The sequence below is a fragment of the Pleurodeles waltl genome, chromosome 3_1, assembly GCF_031143425.1.
Source record: "Pleurodeles waltl isolate 20211129_DDA chromosome 3_1, aPleWal1.hap1.20221129, whole genome shotgun sequence".
Lineage (NCBI taxonomy): Eukaryota > Metazoa > Chordata > Amphibia > Caudata > Salamandridae > Pleurodeles > Pleurodeles waltl.
Window position 1 is genome coordinate 1,762,796,867 of NC_090440.1, and position 12,043 is coordinate 1,762,808,909.

At 50.0% G+C, this 12,043-nt stretch overlaps 1 protein-coding gene across 7 annotated transcripts in view; it reads right to left on the minus strand.

The window, feature by feature from the left end:
* NME9 (NME/NM23 family member 9) overlaps window positions 1-12,043 on the minus strand; it is a 466,976-nt gene that overhangs the window by 441,864 nt on the left and 13,069 nt on the right. The gene's annotated exons all lie outside the window — the stretch shown is intronic.

Sequence of the window (12,043 nt, forward strand, 5' to 3'; positions counted from 1 at the left end):
ACAACATTTTCCAATACCAGAAACACACACCTGACAATGATACACACACCACACCCACCTACCCATAGCACTATAAAACACACACACACATTACACACCACCCTTTACGAATACCAACAAGCGCCACAAGACTAATACGAAGACCACTGAGACAACTACACACACACACACACACACCACAAACACCCATCCATCCATCACGCACCCCACATCCCACACCCCACCACATCACTTAACACCCTCTGCACAACACACAACACCCATGTCCCCACTAAGGCACCCCTGTTTCACAGATGAGGAGTTGCGGGTCATGGTCGTGGAAATAGTCAGGGTAGAGCCACAGCTGTTTGGAGCACAGGAACAGCAAATATCCATTTCCAGGAGATGGAGCTATGGCGGAGAAACGTGGACAGGGTGAACACTGTGGGACAGCATCCAAGAACAAGGGACGACATCGGAATGAGGTGGAAAGACCTACGGGGGAAGGTACGTTCTGTGGCAGCAAGGCACTAGCTCGCCATCCAGAGGACTGGCAGTGGACCCCAACCTCCTCCCCCACAGCTAACAGCATGGGAGAGCAAGTCTTGGCAATACTGCATCCTGAGGGACTTACTGGAGTAGCCGGAGGACTGGACACTGGTGAGTCGACATTTACTACTTGTCACCCCCATACCTGCATGCCATCTCACCCCTCACCCCTCACCCTGACTCCTGTCACTCCATCCCACACACTGACTAACCCCAATACCAAGCCCTGCATGCTATACCAATGCATGGACAGCCCTCCCAGCCCTGCATGGAAACCCATCACCAAGACATGACCATCATGGAGAAATAACAATCACACAATACATCACCATACACAAACAACGGTGGCTGGGCAACAGCAACAACAGAGGGGAAGCAAGGGATGTACAATATGTCACAGACATGAAGTATAATACATCACTTACATCCCCACAGGTGCCCCAGCCAAACTCAGCGGCGAGAAGGTGCCTCAACATCCAGTCCCCCAACAGAAGATGTTCCCAGTGATGACAGTAACTCTGGGCTTCATCCCCCAACAGAAGATGTCCCCAGTGATGACAGTAACTCTGGGCTTCAGGATCTGGATGAACTTCCTGGCCCATCAGGGACCACTGGTCAGTCGGCCACCCAAGCCCACTCACAGTCCACCACAGAGCCACGCCCATTAGTATACAACACCACAGCACCCACCCAACGTCCCCACACCTCTGTCCCCAGGACACGTCAATCAGCAGTGTGTCCACCTGACAACGGACCCCAGTCCACACATCACCCCCAAGACAATCAAGGACCTGGGCTCAGTGGCAGTGGACACACCGTTCAGGGGACACAGGCACAGGTGAACAGGGACACTGGGAGGACCGCTGTGCGCCAGCGGGAGGACAGGGCCAGGGATCTGACTCTCCATGAGGCACTCACTAATGTCCTGGGGGGTTACCAACGATCCCAGAACAAGATGGGCCAGATCATTACCAACATGCAGGAGAGCAAGCAGCTGCAGGAGGTACACCATCAGGAGATCAGGGAGGATTTGCAGGCCCTCAACATCACCATGGTCTCCATAGCAGGGGTGCTGGCAGATATGGTCAACATCATGAGGGAATGGACAGCATGCCAGCAGGCCCCTACCACTAGCCAGTCTTCTGACCAGCCCACCACTTCCGCTGCAGATAGTGGATAGGAGGCCGTGCCACAGGACCCACAGGCCACCAGCACCCCTTCTCCTGCAGAAGGTGAACCACCCTGCAAACATTCCCTGTGATCCAGACAGAAGCGAGAGACACTTGCCAAGACCAAGACCACTGCCAGGAAATAAGACCCTCCTGAATGTCCCCCTTATGTCCCACCTTGTCCACTTTGAACTGCCTTTGCTCCCCTTCCTATGGACCCTTGGACACTGGACCTGTGCTATAAACAAACTGGAACAATACCCTGGACTTTCCTCAACCATCACCCCATTCTATTGAACTTTTCCGTCAATTATTTGCACTACAAAAAACACCCTTGAATACAACCTGAGTGAAAGTGCTTTATGTGATGAAAATGTGCATATATGGAAACAGTCACATCATGTGCAAATAATCTTAACACCGTGATAGCATACATTTAATTACCTATATCTGTCTGTAGTTATCACATCAGTAAACAGTTGTTATATCACCAACATCTGCAAAATGAGAAGCCGTAGCTGACAGTAAGTAGAGATGCAAAGGAAGTGAATGCCATTCTACTACAGCCACACATAAAACATCAATAATCAGAGGAATGGTCAGTTCCACTGTTTCACCTGTGTCTCATTGGAAGTATTGACATATAACTGATGTTCTGTTGTCCACATCCTCATCCTATGCCTCCTGATCCTCACTGTCCTCAAGTCCACTGCTGCCACAGGGGCATTTCCAGTCTCCTCCTCCTGCAGATATGGCACATGTCATCTGAGGGCCAGGTTGTGCAACATGCAGCATGTCACTACTATCTGTCAGACCTTCTTGGGTGAGTAGCACAGGGATCCACCTGTTAGATGGAGGCATCTGAACCTGCCCTTCAGACGTCCGAAGGTCCTTTCAATAATTCTCCTGGTTCGCCCATGTGCATCATTATAACGATTCTCAGCCCCTATCCTGGCATTCTTCACAGGGGTCAGGAGCCATAATAGGTTTGGGTAGCCAGAGTCACCTGCAAGTACTGAGGGGCAAACATTAGCCTTACACAATGGTATGGGGTTAACACCAGAAGGCATACACTGACATACACTGGGTGGGGAGTCTGGCTCACTAATTAGCCACACCCTGTGCCTCTGTAGTTGTGCCATCACATTTGGGATGCTGCTAATCCTCAGGACGAAGACATCATGCACCAACCCAGGATACTTGGCACTGACGTGGGAGATGTACTGGTCAGCCAGGCACACCATTTGCACATTGTGCGAGTGGAAGCTCTTTCGATTCCTGAACACCTGTTCATTCTGGCGGGGGGGGGACAAACACAACATGTGTACCGTCAATCGCCCTAATAATATTGGGTATATAGTCCCATTACATTGAATCCTGCCTTCACACTGGCCAAATCTTCCACCTGGGGGTAAGCAATGTAGCTGCACATGTTTCACCAGGGCAGACTAAACCCTTGCCAGCACGATTGAGAACATTGGCTGTGACAGTCCTACTGCCAAGCCCACTGTCACTTGGAAAGAACCTGTTGCCAGGAAATGGAGCACTGATAGCACTTGCACAAGAGGGAGGATCCCAGTGGGATGACCGATAGCAGATATCAGGTCTGGCTCCAATTGGGCACATAGCTCAGTGATTGTGGCCCTGTCCAGTCTATAGGTCAGTATTATGTGCCTGTACTCCAGTGTAGCCAAGTCCAGAAGGGGTCTGTACACGGAGCTATGTCTCCTCTTCCTATTTATCCGCAGTGGCAGGACACAAGAGTGAGAAGGCTGTCACAATTTGAACAATGGAACCACCACCTCAGTGTACATGGAGCAGTAATGTGATGGTACAACAGGAATGGCAATGTATGTGCAAATTATAGAAATGACGCAGTTCTTGATTATCTGAATATTGTCCACCACCATATAAAATGGCGATGCCTGTCCGGTAGGTAGGGACCGGTGGAGGTGAGGTAACTCCACCGACGTTGCGCGTCATGGCGGAAGGCAGTCTTGCACCGCTGTGCTATTCCTCATTAGATAACATGGGCTATATGGGGTACGGTGGCCAATGGGGATCACCGGCAGCAGTGACGGTGTACACTGCGGCGGATGTGACTCCTATTTTCTGTCTATAACCTCACTTGATTCCTGACTTTTCACAGGAAAACACCTACATTGCGTGTGCTGCTGTGACCTGTGTCTCAATCCTGCCATGGCCCTCGACTTCGGACGAGTTGGAGTGTTTGGTGGATGGGTCCTACCCCAGTATGAGCAGCTGTATGAGCCTCCAGACCAACAGGTGAGTACACCTTGGGCACAATGCATGTGAAAAGGTTGTATGGAGATGTGTGTGCAAGCATCGTGTCATTTGGGGAGGGGGGTCGTATATCTGGTGGTAATGTACACGGTGGGTGCTGGGTGATGTGTGAGCCAATGGGGATGGAAGGGAGTTTGTGTGCTATATGTGTGACAGGCTGGATTGTATGTGTAATGGTGTCCTCCTGTCTGTGTTTCTTCTGCAGGTCAGCGCCCATCAGAAGAAGGGATTGTGGCATCCCATTGCCAATAACGTGCGGACCCTGGGGGTCTACAGCAGGCGGAGCACCCACTGTAGGAAGAGGTGGGAGGCCCTGACACGCTGGGCCCGGAAGACCTCGAAGGACCAGCTGGGGATGGCCTCCTAACGAGGCCGGGGTGCCCGTCAGAACCTGATCCCCCTGATGGCCCGCATACTGGCGGTGGCCTACCCAGAGCTGGATGGGCGCTTGAGGTCATCACAGCAGCCACAAGGGGGTGAGTACAGTGTGCGTTACAACTACGATTGGTTGGTGGCATGGGATCCTGGCAGTGGGTGTCAGTTAGTGGGTGCCCCTTAATGCCATGTCAGAGATCACAGCGTGATCCAGCTCAAGGGTAATGGTTGTATTGCTAAATCTGGTAACCTAGCTAGGTTGCATTCCATGTCAGAAAGGGTTTAGTGACTCCCAGGAGGGGTGCAGTTGGAGGGGCTTGGCTCACATCTTGCCGTGGTACCTAGCCAATGGAATGCCAGTGCGATGCATGGTGCTCAATCCTTATCCCTGTGTGTGACGGTAATGTGTATGCCATCTGTAGTGTTGGTGATGCAATTGACCCAGTGCTCCCTTTCTCTCTTTCCCCCCTTTTTTCTTCTGTCATCCTGTCCATGTGTGCATTAGCATCATCTGGTGGAGGAGCAGGGGCACTGGCGACAGAGGGAGCTGCAGCTCACAGGGCCCAGGAGGCAGAGTCCAGCGATGCCAAGGGGACCAGTGGGACAGAGGGCGAGGGGAGCACCACGGCAGAGATAGGAGGTGACAACACTGAATCTGATTCCTCCTCCAATGGAAGCTCCCCTGGTGGTGGTGGACACCTCTGGGACCACCCCAGCTACAGATACAGCCCCCACCCCCGTACCAGCACCGTCCTCCCAGTAGCCCCTCACCGAGTTGCCCGTGCCCGCTCACCCAAGAGGGTGGGCATCTCCTACGCCCCAGGCACCTCAGTCCCTGCCCCAGTGAGCCCTGCTGCCCTCAGTGAGGAGGCTATTGACCTGAGATCCATCTCTGTAGGGCAGTCAGCCATTGTGAATGCCATCCAGGGCTGGCATCCCAGATGCTGCAATGCAATGCATTCCTGGAGGGCATTCACTGTGTATTTGCAGCCCAACAGAGATCGTTCCAGGCTCTGGCCTCCTCTCTGATGGCAGACATTGTCCCTGTTCCTACCGTCCCCCCTTCAACTACCACTTCCCAGCCCCAATCTCCTCAACTCCAACCCTTCCTATGTACACATACAAACAAGCATGGGCACAAACCATCACACAAGAGTGGCACAGACAAACACAGGCAGCACACTTCAGGACACAAGCACTCACACAGACAGTTGCACACACAACAATACCACTGCCTCCATTGTCTCCCTCTCCTCCTCCTTCTCCTCCTCCCTCAGTCATATCCTCCCTCACACCTGCATGCACTGCATCAACAGCCACCACACCAAGCAGCACACACACCTCACTTGCAGACACCTCCACAACATCCTTCAACGCGTCCTGTGTCCTCTCCCACCCTGTCTGCCCCCCCTAAGAGACACAAACCCACACACTCAGACACCCAACAGCCATCCATCTCACATCAGCACCCTGCCCATGCACCTGCACCAGTCCTGCAGACATACACCTCCAACAGCTACTCCCTCAACCTCCACTCCCTTCCCTCCTCCCTCATCCAACCCCAATGTCCCTAAGAAGCTTTTCTTTGCCCAACTTGACCTCTTCCCTCCCCCTCCACACCCCACGTCCTGGCAGTAAGAGCAGGGTCACAACAACCCAGGCCAACACCTCATCCAAACAGTCCCCGGGACAGTGGAGGCACCTCCTAGTCATGGAGGCAAGAAAGGAAAGGATCCCACTCCACCACCCAAGAGGAGGAAGGATCCCACTCCACCACCCAAGAGGAGGAAGGATCCCCTTCACCGCCCAAGAGGAGGAAAGATCCCACTCTACCACCCAAGAGAGGGAAGGGTCCCACTTCATCACCCAAGAGAGGGAAGGATCCCACTCCACCGCCCAAGAGAGGGAACGATCCCACTCCACAACCCAGGAAAGGTAAGGTTCCCACTCCACCAACTAAGAGAGGCAAAATGCCCCCTCCAACACCAGTGGGCAAGGAGCCCTCAACTCCAGCAGAGGCTGGCAGGGTTTCCCCTCTAACAGAAGTTGGCAAGGAGCCCTCACCTCCAGTTGGGACACAGCAGCCCCCACCTCTAGCTGAGACACAGCAGCCCTCACCTCCAGCTGGGACACAGCCGCCCTCACCTCCAGCTGGGACACAGCCGCCCTCACCTCCAGCTGGGACACAGCCGCCCTCACCTCCAGCTGGGACACAGCCGCCCTCACCTCCAGCTGGGACACAGCCGCCCTCACCTCTAGCTGGGACACAGCCGCCCTCACCTCCAGCTGGGACACAGCCGCCCTCACCTCCAGCTGGGACACAGCAGCCCTCACCTCCAGCTGGGACACAGCAGCCCTCACCTCCAGCTGGGACACAGCAGCCCCCACCTCCAGCTGGGACACAGCAGCCCTCACCTCCAGCTGGGACACAGCAGCCCTCACCTCCAGCTGGGACACAGCAGCCCTCACCTCCAGCTGGGACACAGCAGGCCTCACCTCTAGCTGGGACACAGCAGCCCTCACCTCCAACAGAGGGCATGTAGGCCACCCTCCAGGGACTGTTGTACAAGGAGCCCCTTCCAGAAGAAGTGGGCAAGTTCCCAACCTCAGAGACTGCGACCTTGCACTCCCCAGAAAAGAGAAATGGGCACTAAGCCCCCTCCAAAACCAGTGGGCAAGTTCCCCCCTCAGAGACTGTGACCTTGCACTCTCCAGCAAAGAGAAATGGGCATAGAGCCCCCTCCAGAACCAGTGGGCAAGTTCCCCACCTCAGAGAATGTGACCTTACACTCCCCAGCCAAGTGAAATGGGCAAGGAGCCCCCTCCAGAACCAGTGGGCAAGTTCCCCAATTCAGCTGAGGTGCCCCCCACACCCATTTCCCCTGAGGTGCCTGGCCATTCCCAACATTATGCCCCTGCACAGTGTAGTGCGGATTACGTCAGGGAACGAGTTGGGCCTTGGACTGTGCCCTGTGACCATGTGGGCATTTTGTACTTTGGACTGGCCATTGGCTCTTTCTGAACAGTGACCCATGTATTTCTTGTCACATGGACAATATGGTGGCTGTGAGCATCAAATTACACTATCAGTTCTGGATAAATGTTGCATTATTATGGCATGTGTCATGTGAGACTGGTTTTCCTCTGCAGTTGTTTGTGTGTATGATGTGGGGGTGTATGGTGTGTGTGTGTGAATGGTGTGTGTTGTGTGTGTGTGTGTGTGTGTGTGTGTGTGTGTGTGTGTGTCAGTCTCCTTTTCCTCCCTCCATCCCTTGTGTGCTAGGTGGCTGTACTCACCGTCGTCATCTTCGTCGGTGTTGATGTTCCAGGTGGAGCATGGCATAGAAGTGCATCGGGAAGACTTGATGTTCTGGTTCCACGGCGGTGATGGTCTTCTATGTGTCTTTGATGGTGAATCTTTCGTCTTCTGTGTTCTACATCCGCTAGGCTTTTGATGGCATTGGTACCGCCCCGGAAGTCAAGGCAGTTTGCTAAGTCTTAATATGGTGGGCAGTAACATGTCTTTCGACTGGCTGTTGATGGCTACCACCGTGGTCAGTGGTATTAACACCCTGGCGGTTGGTGTGGTACATTGGTTGTCTATGGGAGTTATGACCGCCATGGTCATAATTTGGCAGTAATTACCCCCCAGCCTGTTGGCGGTATTACCGCCACTTTAACAATCACAGCCAATGTCATAATGATCACCCATGTGTCTGAGAATTATGTCTCTTCTCCCCCAACTCTTATGTCCATACTTCATAAATACACACTTTCTTCTACCAATAAAAAGTATATATTGCAACCCACAGAGTTCTCCAGAAAATGAGCATCATATAATGCAACTGTCAGGAATAAGGCCAGGCGCGGTCCAGGTCTCGCCAGAAACTCCGCTGCGTGACTCTGCGGCGCTTTATGCGCACCACTTGTCATCCCCTCTTGTTCCAAACGTGACCATCAGCGTCGTCTGCCCTGTGGCAAAGCTCATAGAGCTGCAGGTTCAGGACGTTGGTGGACAAGATGCACTTATCAGTGCTATTCTATGAAGGGACTACAATTCCCATATTTTTAGAGGCAGCAGCCATCTTGGGGTGTGGCAGGCAGCCACACCCAAGCACGTTGCTCACTATTTTGAAGACTTCGATGCAGCCAGACCTCGTGGGGTTTCTCTGGAGAAGAGCAGAGTGTAATCCAACCAAAGTATCCTTGTTTCCATGGTGCGTTCAAAAACGAGTAGGTCGTACTCGTAGCGGTACCTTGCTGAATCCAAGTTTGGAGGAAGTCATAACTTCAAAAAGTTAAAGCGTCCCTTAGCATAACGAGGAAAGCGTTTCCAGTTTCTAGAGTACAGCGGCCTTTGCACAAAGATCAAAGGCATTTCAGAGCACAGATGTAAAGCTCTCCTTTTGCACAACAATTCAAAGCGTTTTGTTCACAGATGTAAAGCGATCTTGGCACGACAATTCAGGCGCTTCAGTTCATAGATGTAAAGCGCTGTTGGCACGGCAATTCAAGCACTTCAGTTCACAGATGCAAAGCACTCTTGGCACAGCAATCAAAGCGTTTCAGTTCACAAAGTTAAAGCGCTCTTGGCACAACAATTCAGGCGCTTCAGTTTACAGATGTAAAGCGCTTTTGGCACAGCAATTCGAGCGCTGCAGTTCACAGATGTAAAGCGCTCTTGGCACGACAATTCAGGTGCTTCAGTTCACAGATGTAAAGCGCTCTAGGCACAAAAATTCAGGCGCTTCAGTTCACAGATGTAAAGCACTCTTGGCACAACAATTCAAGCGCTTCAGTTCACAGATGTAAAGTGCTCTTGGCATAGCAATTCAAGCGCTTCAGTCCTCAAGTTTAAAGCGCTCTTGGTATGACAATCAAAGCGCTTCAATTCACAGGAGCAAAAGGTTCTTGGCACAACAATCTAAGTGATTCAGGCTACTTGAGTAAAAGTGCTTCCTGGTATTATTAAGTAAAGTGCTTCAAGTTCAATGAGTAAAACTTTTTGGCATTTATTGTTGTGAATGTGACAGTATTTCTGGAGATAAGCAAAATCATAGCTTTCATTGTTCTTTGAAAAGCTTAAGATGTGAAAGCATATTTAATTCTTTGAGATTTTCTAAGTCATGATCAAAGGTTTATGTTGTGAAGGCATAGATGATACAGGATTGATATTCTGAGTATAATCGTAGTCCAAAGTTCTTGCCATCTCTTGAGTCTGAGGTCGTAGTTTGCCCTTAATCCATGTTTCAAAGACGGGGCTTTGCCCTCATTTCAAAAGGGGTCTCCATCTGATATCTCGGAGACGCATTTAGTCAAGAGTCTATTGATGAGTTACATTTCTATGAATGAGTAAATGCATATTTGTTCTAACCTCTCTCCCTGCTGTTCCCTACCCTAATTCCCTTCCCCCGACTGGCTTCATCATAACTCTGTGCTATAATAGCTTTCTGAATTGGTGACGTCAAAAGGTGGTCCTTTTGTTCAGCAACATGCAGAGACCGAGGAAAGGACACTGTGACAGCAACCCTCAGAGTTCGCCGGAATATGAGCTTCTCTTTTAAAGACAGAGCAACACTCAGTGTCAGTTTCGTAACCTTTGCACTGTCTCATTTAGATATGCATACTGAATGCAGTGTCACAATCTGAGTCCATTCCATCTCAAGGACGATCATGTCTAGATGAGCTGGATACACCTCAGCCTGGTCAACTGATGCTCCAGTAGCAGGTGACTTGGTATCTGTATCAAAACCCTGCTCTGCTACAATGCCATTGTCCTGCACTATTATTCGAGGGTGTTCAACCTACTTGCCAAGATAGGCCTTGGTGTGCTGCATGAACAACAAACTGGACCCCTCCTTGCGTTATTGTGGGCCCCATGGGATCCTTTCAAAGGCATCTTGTCCTAATATTCCAGCCAGCTCCATACTTCTTCTGGAGAGTCAAATAAATTAATTTTCTCATTTGCAAGTATTTTAATGCATATTGAGTATAAGAACATATATGGTAAATTAAGTGTTCTGAGTTTTTGCTTCACTGTAGTAAATGTTTTTGTTCCGTTTGTACCTTCCTGGTATAATCAGGAAATATAGTGACATTATTATTCTCATAACAAGGAGTTTCCTTTTGACTTACAGCTTGAAGGCTAGCATCTCTATCTTTATAGTTGAGAAACCCTTCCACAATGGCCCTGAGGATGCTCCAAATGGTGGCCTAAGTGCAGTGACCGCTGCGCACATTCAAAGATGAACGATGGAAGCAGGTTTCAGGATTGAACCATCTATGTAATCCATTGCTCACTGCTGAAGAAACACCTCAGTTCTCCAGAAACCCAGAAATCTGATATTCTTTCATCGAAGTGCAACCTTCAGCATCCTTGACCGTGTATTCAAGGTTTGCTGCCACAGCAGTAAGCAAGGCCATTGAAGTCTTCAGCATTAGTACTTCATCATGTAGTCATTTGACTTCTTCTGTTGGGGTGACTCGATCAGCTATCTTCCATAGGTCTTCCTGTAGGAGATTGACTTCAATGGTGACCTTGTTAATTTTTGTCTCTAAGAAGCCTTCTTCTTCACCGTCATCCTAATGATTAGATGATCTACTGTAATCCTACTGCCTTGCACCACCATCTGAGCATAAAGCCTTCCTAGATTGATCCCATTGCCTTGAGCTGCCATCAGTCTCAGAATCCTCCCTGATTTCTTCCTTTTTAGGAAACATTTGTAAACTCATCTATTCATATCTATCTACTCCACTTTTGTGGAGAGCCCATTTGTTTAATTTTCTACTTTGGAATTTGATCTCTTCGTGCCAGAAAGACCTTTGGGCAGCCATTTGAGCTCTATGAAATATATAACTAAATAAATGTACTGCCTTCTGGCTACAGACAGTGTTGTTCTTTTACTTTTGCCTTCCACAGTGAACTTAACTAGTAGATCAATATGTCGAAGTAATTGGCCTAGTTTTCATCTCATTTTTTTGCTCATCATAGACACCAATTAATGGAGGTTGTTGAAATTACATCACTATTGCTTTATTATGTTTTAGTCTGCTGGCGGCACAACCAAAGAATTTACATATAAATGCCTCTTCGTCTTAACATTCTTTGTGCATAACAGAACAATCTCCACTCCTCTTTATCTGTAGTATGACCAAAAGCACTGGGCTACTGGAGATTTCCTCTGAATCACTACTGATGATGTTCTGTGATATTTTCAACAACTTCAAAGGAGACCTTCTTCATTGGAGGAAATTCTAAAGGCACAATGATATGGAGCTAAAATCTGGTGGATGGAGGGGGCACTATCCCTGAGGAAATGCAGCACCAATGGTGCTCTTTGGGCAGAGCCAATCGGTTTGCGCATTAAGACAGCTGCACCTGAGTCATTCTAAGCAGACTGTGTTCAGTGGGTAGCACTGATAGATGAGAGGACCAAAGGCAGGTCAAGTGGTCTTTTGTGAGGAAGACAGCAGTGCTAGAAGACGCCCAGCCTGCAGTGGTTGTGCTTGTGGTCATGAATTTGAAGTTTTTTTTTTCATTTCAAAATCTTCTAATTTTGCAGGGGGTAGAATCTGGAGGACATATATGGACCTCTGGCAGCATTTTTTCTAGAGGTGCAAAAGGCTGTACAGACAAAGGGGAAGGCACTTTGTGGCACCATTTCTTT